This window comes from Corapipo altera, unplaced genomic scaffold (genome assembly GCF_003945725.1).
Source record: "Corapipo altera isolate COAL_440 unplaced genomic scaffold, ASM394572v1 61242b, whole genome shotgun sequence".
In the NCBI taxonomy this organism is placed as follows: Eukaryota; Metazoa; Chordata; class Aves; order Passeriformes; family Pipridae; genus Corapipo; species Corapipo altera.
In genome coordinates, this window is record NW_020885012.1 from 124,270 (window position 1) to 137,096 (window position 12,827).

General features: G+C 44.8%; 1 long non-coding RNA gene across 1 annotated transcript in view; it reads right to left on the bottom strand.

Moving 5' to 3' along the window:
- Nucleotides 1–6,539: 6,539 nt before the first annotated feature.
- The window catches only part of LOC113958929, a 15,221-nt gene continuing 8,933 nt past the window's right edge, over nt 6,540–12,827 (bottom strand). The window contains exon 3 of the long non-coding RNA XR_003531653.1: nt 6,540–6,550. This is a non-coding gene — a long non-coding RNA (uncharacterized LOC113958929). The remainder of the gene's footprint in view (nt 6,551–12,827) is intronic.

Sequence of the window (12,827 nt, forward strand, 5' to 3'; positions counted from 1 at the left end):
CCCCCTCTTTTGTTTTTTAAGGAGAGACCTTGAGGGTTAGTGTCGATAGAAGGTGCAGGCAAAATCTGCTGACAGACTGTTGTATAAGTGTGTTTTTATTTGAGGTATTGTTGCTGGAATTCACACACTTTTCCATTCATGCAGGTGGCTGCCTTTCACACTCTATACATACGTGTTCTGTATTTTATTCTGTTTTTGCATTGCTTTTGTTGATTGGTCCTGGTGAAACTGTGTGTAATCTTATATGCTTTATGTTTTAATTCTGTAAGGGCAGAAGGGCATTTGCTGAAAGAATTAGAAAACAAACATCATCCTAACAACAAAGCAAAACCCAATACCACGCTGCCACACCAGAAGACTCTGCACTGCAAACAAAAAGCAAGCATTCAGCGATTTCACTCCACAGTCTCTGCCTCTGCCACCGCCCTATCCGACTTCACCGTTCATCATGGTTCCTCATTTTCGGAGTTGATTTCATTTCTAGGAGTTCCCATCTGTAGACACCGCAGGAACCAGACAACAGTTCTTTCCATTTTCACTGAAAGCAGCTTGCCATTGCTTTCCCAGGCATGCGTCCAGTGCTCTGGCTTTGTGGAGATAAACTCAGACATTCCTGGTTAATATAAATTTATGCAATGACTGATCTCAGAGGGTGACAATGTAAAGGCAACTTTAAGGGCTTTAGACAACAAAGAAAATTTTCCTTCCCCACAGTGGTGTAAGCAAGCAGCTGATAAGGTTTCAGTTTGATGTGTTTCGCTTCCCTCACCCTGAGACAGGGGTAGTTTAGCAAAAGGCTCTCTGCTGACAGAGAGGCTGCTTGTAGTGGTTCCTCCACTAATTGGTGTAAATGCAGCAGCTTTGTTTTAGGGAGGGGCCATTGATCTACCCACACAGGTGTAGGAAATGAATAAGACGGTTTTATTACAAGCAGAGGTTTCCATGGCTGCCTTGTGCCGAGATACATGGAGGCCATTTATTTGGGGAGTTGGGGAGCCATTTTGTGGCCAAGGACTGGTGGGCTGCTTACTGTTCTGCTTACAGTTACCTATTGCTGCTTACTGTTCTGCTTACAGGGTTGCTTACAGTTACTTACTGTTACTTACAATTATGGTGTGAAGGCGGGCTGGAAAGTATGTAAGGCAGTAAGACCAGTCTGGGCTCACTGCCAAGGGACCATGCGGCCAGGGGCAGGGAAACAACTTGATAGGTTGGTTAAAACAACCAATGGACTACAAGAAGAAGACTATATCACCTTTTAAGGAAGAAAAGAGCGAAGCTTGGCATGGGAAGAGCGAGGGAGTTGTTATGTAAATCAAAGGGTCTCAAAAGGGCTCATCCCTCCCATTCTGTATGTGCTCAAACCTGGTCACAAGTCCGGTGCACCCAGCGAGATGTTAATAAAGTTCTTTGTTTCACTTTATTTGGCCATCTCTGAAATTTTAATTAGAGATATTTCTCACATGCACCACTGGAGAAACAGCTTAATTTCTTTCATAACCCACTATGGGCGCCATTTTGTGGTGCATTAAGGCACGGACTCAGGCATGGGGTGAAAAACTGAGACAAGTTTATTCAAAGGTTGCAGCCTTTTATAGCCAAACACAAAGAGAAAACTTTCCTTATAAGGTAAAAAGTGTCATCGCAGCATCCAATTGGATGCTAGCTGTTGCCTGGGGAGACGGCAGTTTTTCGGAGCTACAAATTCATTCCTGTAATGAGTTGCTCTGTGCTTTGCAGAGGTCTGTTTTTTTCCAGGCCCTATTTCCCACAGCCAACAGGTCCAGAGAAGTGATTCTTCCCCTGTACTCAGCGCTGGTGAGGCCACACCTCGAGTACTGTGTCCAGTTGTAGTGGGTTTGTGTAGTTAAATAGCACTTCGTTTTTCCAGGAGGAACAGGATATTCCATACCATGTTACATCAGTCTGGCTATAAGAGGGAAGGGAGAATTAGCTCGGCCCTTCTTCTCCTTCTGGAATGACCCGATAGACAGCTGTGCCTGTCTGAGACGCCGCTCCGTGGGGGAGGTAGAATTTTTTGCTGTTAGTTTCCCTTGCCTGTGTGTTTGTAGCGTTATTAGTCTTTTTTTTTCCCTCCATGTAAATATAAACTTTCTTCCTTGGTAAGCCCAGGTTTTTCACGTTTTTGAGAAGCCCCAGCTCCTAACAATCCTGGGCACAGGTGAGATAAAAGAGCAGCTCTTTTAGGGTTAATTTTACTAGCAACTGTAAATTGGGTTTTTCCCAGAAACTGGGGAATATGGTGGACTGGGAAGTGAGACTTTGGGGCTCTGTGTTGTTGCAAAAGTCAGTGTTTTCCCAGTCTGTGGGCGAAAAGCGTTTCACCTGGATGGGCAGTTTGACTGACCTGGGACAGTTAAGGGGGAGCGGGTGGAGGACCCCCCTTGGCGTGGCTTCGGTAAAGGCAGGGCAGGGACGGTGGACAGTGGACCATACCACTGTGGTTACTCAGGGGGTTTTGTGTTGGCTTGGGACAGCCAGAAGGAAAAGTGACGCCTTTTCTGCATTTAAATAGCCTGCCCTCATTTCAAGTTGGTGGTGGTGTGCAGAGAGAGAACCCGTTTCGCATTCCCCGTTTCGCATTCTTGAGACCATGGGTTCAAATATGGTACTGGGAAGCTTTTTTCCTGCCTAGTAGTTGTCATCATGGGTTGTGTTGAGTCCCGAGAGGAGAAGATTCCAAAAGGATCTCCTTTAGCTTTGGTTTTGCGGCACTGGAGGCATTTGACAAGTCCTGAAACATCTTTAAAGAGGCAGGAGTTATGTAGGCTATCTATAAATATGTGGCCATTGCATGGGCTGCATGAAGGGGAGGAGACTTGGCCGAAGTTTGGCTCTTTTCAAATGAATACAGTGTTATAGCTCATGTCGATCCTCCATAAGGAGGAGCGGTGGAGAGTAGTGGTGCATGCTGAATTGTTTCTGGCTTTTTTAAACTGTCCGTAATGGAAGAGGAATTATAAGTTAGAGAAAGCCCCGGCAGTAGTGGGAGCTGCCACTATGGGACAAGCAGGGACTGGATGCCCTGTGGACACCATGTCTGGAGCTATGACCGCAGGTCCTGGGGGAAGTAGTGCTGGAGCAGGGGCCGCCACGAGTCTGGCAGACGGGACAAGGACTGCGGCAGGCACAGGCGCAGAACACTCCTGCACGGACACAGCTCGCCCGGTGTCTGAACACTCCGCGGCTACAAGCGTCGCCGACTCGGCTGCCAGCGATACCTCGGCAGCTAAGGACAAAGCGGCTGCTGCTGTAGGAGTAGGAGCAGAGGCAGTGCTAAAGGCGCTGTCCCTGCCCCGATCAACATAGGTACTTCTGGCTCTGCCATTATGGGTGGAGCCAGAGCTACCTCTTCCCCATTCCAACTCCCAGTCCCATACATACCTTACACCCCCACGGGGTATGCTGAGGGTGGGGTCATTCCAACTGCCCCCCCGGTATGCAGGTTTTCCCATTCCGGAAGGGGGGGGCAGCATCCAAGGGCGTTTCCAGCTTTTGCCCCATATCATCAGGGAACGGGTTCCCTGAGGATGAGCAGGTCACTCCTGGCCTACGAGAGGAGGCAAAGGTGGGTCCTTCCCCCCTTTGACCCCTCAAGCATGAAAATCAAAACTAGTGATCTCACTGACACAGATACAGAAGCCTCTGATGATGCATAAGACAGTACCTCAGAGGAGGAAAGAGCTCCTGTAGTAAAACCAACAACAAAATGAAGTGTTTCTGCTGCAACTGCGAGGGAAAGGGGGAGAAGGGTGCGTGAGGCTCTGTCGGAACCAAACCTGGTGGCTAGGAGAATGAGAACAAAAAAGGGAAAAACTGTCATAGAGGCTCCCCTGAGACAGACCATGGGTAACCAAGGACCAATTTTGATAAAAGTTCCTTTTTCTCTGCTTGAGAATATAGAGAGAACCCAGAGAAGGTGGCTAATTATGTAGAAAGAGCAATAAGAACACAAAATCCAGACTGGTATGATCTGGAAGCTATAATGGATACATCACTTGATAGCACGGAGAAGGAGATGGTTAAGCAAGCTGCCCAAATTACAACTGAGCTATTACTAGCATCTGGAAAGCTCACAGGGGAACTTAAGGATATATTCCCTTTAGAGGATCTGAAATGGGATCCCAATTCACCAGAAAAAATGAAGGCATTGAAACATTATCAGGATTGGGTGGTGTATGGTTTAAGACATGGTATTCCAAAAGCAGTAAATTGGTCAAAAATGTATGAGGTGACGCAAGACAAGAATGAATCACTGACAGACTTCTTGAATAGGCTGAAAGAGGATAAATGAAAATATACAGATGTGGACCTCAATTCAGACCTCAGGAAAACACACTTGGTCTATTTGTTCATAGATCAATCTGCAGATGATATAAGGAAAAAGTTGCAAAAGGCAGGTGAGAAGAAAGAGATCAGTGCTTTGTTGGATATAGCTTGGACAGTGTATTGGAATAGGGATCAGAATGGCAAGGCAAAAGTGCTGGAAGTGGAGGCAGATGACTGCCACACACCCCACGAATGCAGTAACTGTCATGAATGCCGCAAAACACAATGCCCACCACAGGTGTTGTAAATGAAATTGCCAGCATGATAAGGGGAATGATCGGTGTTCTTTCTGCAAAAAGAAGGGGCACTGGAGAAGGGATTGTCCAGATTCGAAGAGAAGTAGAAACCCAGTCCCTTAACTAGCTGTGGACCAGGATGGACAGGGTGTCTGAAGGGGACCGGAGGATTCTTCCCCAGCAGAACCTCTGGTTATAGCTAAACTGGGGGGAGAAGAAGTTGAATTCTTGGTTGATACAGGTGCAGCATATTCTGTGTTAAACACTTTGGAAGGGAAACTGAGTCATGATACTGTAAAGGTGGTTGGTGCTACAGGGGTAAGCAAAACAAGGCCTTTCTTTAAATCTTTGAGATTTAAATTGGGAAAGCACTGAGTAACTCATCAATTCCTCTGTGTGCCAAACTCTCCTAAGCCTTTACTGGTGTGGTGGGTTGACCTTGCCTAGATGCCAGGTGCCCACCCAGCCACTCTATCACTCCCCTTCCAAGAGGGACAGGGGAGAGAGCAAGGTGGGAAAGAAAAAACAAACAACTCGTGGGTTGAGATAAGGCAGTTTATTTAAAGCAAAAAGCAAAGTGAAGCTAGTGCGCACAGAAGCGAAAGATAGCAGGGTTTATTCTCTACTTCCCATGAGCAGCGATGGTCGGCCACTCCCGAGAAGCAGGGCTTCAGTATGCGTGACAGTTTCTCATCAGGCATATGTCTCATTGGAGACAATGAATGCCCGCCCTCCTGCTCTGTGCCTTAGCTTTTATATCTGAGCTGATGTCATATGGTATGGAATATCCCTTTGGTCAGTTTGGGTCAGCTGGCCTACTTGGGTCCCCTCCCAGGATCTTGCCCTCAACTAAGGAAGGAATGTTACAGTGTTGGTGCTGTGCTCAGCAGTAGCCGAAACGCTGGTGTGTTATCAACACCCTTCTAGCTACCAATGCAAAGCACAGCACTGCGAGGGCTACTGCAGGGAAATGAACTCCAACTCAGCCAGACCAAATAAAACTGGGTAGAGATCTATTGGAGAAATTAGAAGCCGAAATTAAATTCTACAAGGGGGGGGAATAAAAGTCATAATTCCTGACACTAAATATATCGAGGCAGCTACCTTTTTTATACAGGAGAACCACGGAGAGATCCCCACAGAGGCTGAGAATGCTGTCATCCCTATAGTGTGGGCTAGCGATTGTCCTGGGAGGTCCAAGCAAGCAGAACCTGTAAGCATCACACTCAAACCAGGAGCAACACCAGTAAGACAAAAACAATAGCCTTTGAAGCTAGAAAACCATAAAGGATTAACACTCCTAGTTGAAAAGTTTCTTAAATTGGGGTTATTAGTAGAATGTGAATCCAAATACAATACCCCCATTCTACCGGTAAAAAAGGCTGATGGCAAGAGCTATCAATTGGTGCAGGATCTAAAGGCAATCAACAAAATAACAGATATACACCCAGTAGTAACCAACCTCTATACCTCATTGACCACATTAACAGATGATTTAGAGTGGTTTACTGTGCTTGATCTCAAGGATGTCTTCTTCTGCATTCCCGTGCATAAGGACAGTCAAAAGCTTTTTGCTTTTGAATGGGAAAATACTGAAACAGGGAGAACTCAACTCACCTGGGCAGTTCTACCCCAGGGCTACAAGAACAGACAGACAATATTTGGAGGCCAACTAGCAAAAGAACTGGAGGACTGGAAAAACCAACAACCAGAAGAAGTTGTCCTGCAGTATGTGGACGATATTCTAATTGCTGCCAAAAGTCAAGACATCCAGCTCGCTGTAAGTCTTTTAAACTTTTTGGGACTAAGTGGGTATACAGTCTTGAAAGAAAAGGCACAGATTGCAAAGGAAATACTCATCTATTTGGGGCTTGAGATCTACTGTGGACATCAGTGACTCAGCACAGACTGGAAAGAAGCCATCTGTCATCTTTCAGAGCCCCACACCGTATGAGAAATGCAGGCTTTCCTGGGAATGGTAGGATGGTGTCGTCTGTGGATACTTAACTATGGATTACTAGTCAAACCCCTATATGGAGCATTAAAAGCGACCAGGGAAGGAGTCGTGACATGGACAGTTGAAACCAGGGCCACATTTAAACAACTGAAACAATCTTTAATGTCAACTCCAGCATTGGGACTACCGGACCTAACTAAGCCTTTTGAACTGTTCACATATAAGCAACTGAATGTTGCTCTGGGAGTACTGTCACAGACCCTGGGAAACCAGCAAAGGGCTGTGGCTTACTTCTCCAAACAGCTAGACAGTGTTGACCAAGGGTGACCGGGGTGTTTGAGAGCTGTAGCAGCAACTGTTATCCTAATCCAGGAGGCTCAAAAACTCACCCTTGGGCAACACATTGTCGTGTATGTACCCCATGCAGTCCAAGCTGTGCTTGAGCAAAAGGGGGGTCACTGGCTGTCCCCTAGCAGAATGCTTAAATACCAAGCTGTGTTGTTGGAATAGGATGATGTTACCCTGAAAACAACATCTATTGTAAATCCTGCTATGTTTCTGTCCTCAACATTGACTGACAGTGTGCCCGAGCATGACTGTTTGCAGACCATTGAGGAGGCCTATTCCAGCAGACCAGACCTGAAGGATGTGCCTCTGGAAAACCCAGATTGGGAAGTGTACATGGACGGAAGCAGTTTCATGTGGGATGGTAAGAGATTGACAGCACATGCAGTGACAACCAAGGATGAGGTAATAGAGGCGAAGGCCTTGCCATCAGATGTATCATCCCAAAAAGTGGAACTGATTGCACTGACAAGAGCTCTAGAACTGAGCGAAGGAAAGAAGGTAAATATATGGACTGATTCTAAATATGCATTCAGCATTGTACATGGCCATGGAGCCATCTGGAAAGAAAGAAGGCTGCTACCTGCCCAAGACAATGGGATCAAACATGCTGACCAAATCCATGCACTCCTGCAGAGTATTTGGAAACCAGAGGAAGTGTCTATCATGCATTGCAGAGCTCATCAAAAGGGGAAAACAACTTCTGAATTGGGAAATCATTTTGCCAACCAGGCAGCAAAAGGGGCTGCAGAAAAAGGTACCCTGGCAGTAATACCACAGAAGGAAATCGATATGACAGGGTGTCATAGGTTTACTTGTTCTAAGACCGAACTGGGAATTTTTTCTTTTCCCTGCATCACTGTAAAAGAAAGATGTTGAACGAGGGAGAGGGAGGGTGGTTTGCCTAGGGTGATTGACACACAAAAGAACTGGCCGCAGCCTGCATTCCAAACTGATGGCCATCAGAAGATTGTGGGAGGGGGAAAAAAGTTTTTTTCCTCTCCTCGGGAAACGGCAGGCACTCCACTGTTGCCCTGACTTAGGGAGGGTGTTTGCATGGGGGGGTTCCGAAGTTGGTTTTTTTTTTGGCACCGGGGCCCCCACGTGGCAACTGCCAGAGCCCAACAGCGCCCCCTGCCAACCACCACAGAGCAACTGCAGGCTCTGCTCCTCCAGTGATCCAACAGTGCCCCCTCCTGATCGTGGTCAGAATTGCGCCAAAAAGCAAAAAGTACTGAACTGTTTCCTTTTTCAAGGGGAATTTTGGGTAGAGGATTATTGTTTAGTTGTTTTGGTGCTCTTTTGTTGTTCTGCCAATACACATATATCCTTTAATAAAGGGCTGTTATCTTTTCTTTCTCCATACTTCCTCAGTTGGAGCCTCTTAATTTCAGATTTACAATTGGTTAGAGGAAGGAACTTGGTCTTCCTCATAACTCATCCTCCTTAGCAAAACACTTCAGTCTCATTAAACTGAGACACAAGGTTCACCCTAAAATATGGTGAGAAAGACCACCAGTTTATTAAGTCCCTTAACACTGAAATCAAAGAAAGCGGATGGACTGTTACACCCACAGGACAGGTTGTGGTCACACCCCATCTCCTTAGGGAGATAGCTGTATGGGAACATGAGGCTACCCACTGGGAAACAGAAAATCTTTTAAAACATTTGAAGAAGGTAGTAATAGGGACAGGTCTGACCAGAGTCATGCAATCCACTGTAAGTAAATGTGAAATCTGCAGGCAAAATAATCCTGATACAAACAAGAGAGTGGTGCTAGGGGTAACAGAGGCCGGGGACCTTCCCGGAGATTATGGGCAAATAGATTTTGCTGAGTTACCATCCAGGGAGGGATACAAGTACATACTGGTACTGACTGACACCTTCAGTGGATGGCTTGAGGCTTACCCCTGTCACACTAACACAACAAGGAAAGTGGTAAAAGCTTTACTCAACCATATAATTCCAAGATTTAGGGTTCCTCTGGGAATGTCATCAGATAGAAGGACACATTTTATTACAACAATAGTGAAGGAGGTTTGTCGTGTCCTGGGAATTGTTTGGGACTTGCATACTCCCTACAGACCTCAGGCAAGTGGCAAAGTAGAACATATCATTAATTCATGGCTAGGCTTTGCGAACGAAAATTTGGGAAGGGCTCTACCCACATTTGTTACAAGCGCGTTGGTGGCTAAAAAGGCCAAGAACATATTAATGGTACTCTTAAAATGCAAATTGGTAAAATTTGTCAGGAAACATCTATGTCATGGGTTCAGGCTTTGCCTCTAGCTCTGCTGAGAATTTGCATACAACCAAGGCAGAGAGATAAGTCCTTATGACATATTATATGGGAGACCATACCAAACTCTGTATATTCCAGGGGACATTCACATGAGAGGGAAAATTGATTAATAAAAGTGTTTAATGGCTCTAGGCTCTACTTTACAGAAACTCCAGAGAGTCATCGAGTTATCCAGACCCATAGGATTGGACACCCCTGCTCATCAGTTCCAACCTGGAGACTGGGTCTATGTTAAATGGTGGGACAGTGATCCTCTGTGAGCCAAGTGGAGAGGACCATTCCAAGTCCTGCTGACTTCCCTCACTGCAGTCAAAGTTGCTGGCAAAGGACCCTGGTGTCATTACTCCAGAGTTAAGAAAGCTTCAGTTCCTGGAACAACTAGCAAAACAGAACCTGACACTGATGAAGAGGATGTGGCTTAAACTGTTTCTTCCGTACATTTTTATCTGTACGGTCAGTAACTATGTATTGGGTTTAGAACCAAAATTTGCATTTGGCTTTAGTAAAAATTATCCAATATTCTTCATGAAAATGAGTACTGGATTTGCACTATGAATTTGGCTGAAATTTGGCAAGAAGTTTAAATTCTACATTGGGTTTTGGAGATATCCTCCACAAACTTACTTCATGGTTACCAAACTGGACCTGGATAAAACAATGTTTATATTAGTTATATGCATAGTTAGTGTTTGTATAATAGTTCATTGCATAAACTGATGCTGTAGGTGTTGGTGATCCCTTTGGTATAATGCTAGGTATAAGTGGTAGAGATTGGGAAAGACTGAGTTTTGTCCATCTCTAAAGGGGGGACTGATGCCTCAGAGCTTTTTGGATTTTTTAACTTTTGTAGATTTTAGAAGTAGTTGTGTAGTAAATGCAGATTTTAATGTAACTGTATTATATCCCTTACCCTTTAACATAATAGTTTACATATACCCAACCCTATTACCCCATTTCATATCAATCCCTCTAAATTCCGTTTGCATGTTTAGTCTTCTTTTCAAGAACATTCATACTGTTCATTTCTGAACAGTAGCTCGCTGGGCCACCCTGTCAGGGGGTGGGGTTTCTGTCAAAACAGGCTTGATGACCTTAAAGGGTCCCCTTAAAATTAGAGACTGCTGACAGACAATTTTTTCTGCTTCCCAAAAAGCAGTACTCACCACAAATAAGCCCTTTTCCCAGGGAGAATATAATTTTTTGGCATCTTTGAAACTGCGTGAATAAAAACCTATAGACCTGGTGGGACCATCTGGTCCTTTCTGCCATAAGTGTATGGACAGTCCAGAGCTTGCAAATTCCCAACTCAGTTTGTACTGGATCGGTAGGGTGTATAGGACCTAGTGAGTGGTATGTGTTGGCCTCAAAAATCAGGAGTTGTAGGGCTTCATCATGAAGAGGGGTCCAATCCCACCTGACTTTTTTCCATAACAAATCATGTAAGGACCGTGCAATTATTGAAAAATCTGGGATGTGTTTTCTCCAAAAAATCATCAGGCCTAAAACATACTGCAAATCCTTTTTATTCTCTGGTATTTTAATTTGGTGTAGGCAGGTAAGTGTGCCTGGAGGAATACAAACCATTCCTCCCTTCCACCAAATTCCCAGGAATTTTACTTCTTATGAAGGAGGTTGTACCTTTCAGGAGGGATATGTAAGTCCAGGGACTCAAGATGCCTAATAATGTCTGTTTGAGTTGTTTGCACAGGTGCAATTTCATTTCCTGCTACTAAAATGTCATCAATATATTGGTACACTTTTACTCCTGGTGCAGGAGGAATGAGTGACAGTTCCTGTGCCAGTGCATGATGTGCTAGAGTGGGTGAACGTTTAAATCCTTGTGGGAGATGGGTAAAAGTGTATTGCTGACCCTCCCATGTGAAAGCAGTGCTCTTGATCCTGTTCCTGCAGGGGAACCATAAAAAACATGTCTTTGATATCAGTAGTGGCCATAATTTGATGGGCTTGTTCTTGGATGGTTGCTATTAATTCAGTTGTATTTGGGCCCCGGATTTGCATTAAGACATCGGTAGTCTACCGTTAGCCTCCAATTACCATTTGGCTTACGGATGGGCCACACAGGAGAATTGTAAGGAGAATGTGTTGCAATCACTATTCCTCTTTCTTTTAAATCTCCAATAACTGGAGTGATTCCTTCTCTGGCTCCCAAGGGTAAGGGGTAAGGTTTACTAGGGAGGGAGGAAGAGCAGGGGCAGGACTTAGTAAACACAGATGTGGGATTTCTTTTCCAAAAACCCATATATTTCCTTCCTCATCAGTCCAAGACCTTCCCTTAAGGAGGTCTAACCCCAGTAAATTTGCAGGAAATTTACCTAAAATCATTAGGGTTTCAACTGCTTTCTCCTCCCCTGGTACCCAGCATCTCACCTTTGCTGTTATCTGGAGTTGTATGTTTCCAAAAGCATCCTCAACAAATATGCCTTTACGTGAGGGAGTGATTCCACATGAAGATGCATCTTCAACTTTCAGGGCAGACACTTGAGCACCAGTATCTATTAGAAGAGTTACAGGGGTTTTGCGAGGACCAATAAGACAGGTTATTAACAAGTCTCCTTTGGAATTTTTGGTAAGCTGTCTAATGTAAAACCACCCTTCGCCCCCCAGCTTACCTACTGGGGATGAAGAGAGGAATTTCCTGTCACCTCCCCTTTCTGTGATCCCTCCAGGGGAGGGACTGTAGCAGGGACAGCGAGAAATGGATTTGTTGGGATATCACCAGCAGATGGGAGGTCCACAACCTACTAAAGGAAGAGATCATTATAAATACTGAACAAGAGACACCTAAAGATCACCTACTATTGTTAAAGTTGAGTGATTTATACTCTGAAGTGACACAGGAGGAGATCAGAGATTTAGAGCTCCCCTCAGCGGGATAAAACTTGTTTGTTGATTTGGCAGAGAAAATTGCAAAAGGGCTAAATGTAAATCACTGTTGTTTTTGTAGTGGATCTTTAATGACAGAGGAATGGCCCTGGAGGGGTTTTAGCCTAGATGCTCGAGAAATACTTAAGGGGAATTATACTTTTTCTTGTAATAAAGTAAGTCGACCAGAAGGGTGGATATTAAGCTCCACGGTGATTGGAAGAGATTGTGTACTGAGAACAGGAGTTCATTTTGTACACCCAGTTGGGGAAACTGTGCAAAAGAACTCTGAAGCCTAACTTCACTCACAGTGAATATTTTCCACAGGCCCCAATAGATTATTGGTCGGAAAAAGGCAACTCCAATTGTGAGTGGGATACGAACCAGAAACCCTACAAATGTAACAAAACCAAAATGAACCCCTTTTCTGGAATAAAAGAAATATCAAAATTTTGGAAGAACGTTGATAGCACTTCCAAAGACTTTTGGAAGGCCCCTAATGGGCTCTTTTGGATTTGTGGAAAAAGGCTGTATACAACTTTACCAGAAAATTGGAGCGGTTGTTGTACTTTAGGAATAATCCTGCCTGAGTTCTTCCTGTTGCCCTTAGAAAGTGGAGATGAATTAAGGGTCCCTTTGTATGGACCAGCAACATGGGTGCAGGATGGGACATGGGGTTACTGTACACCCATTTATCATAGTATAGTAGTATAGATTGGGTTGGAAAAGACCTCCAAGATCATCAAGTCCAAC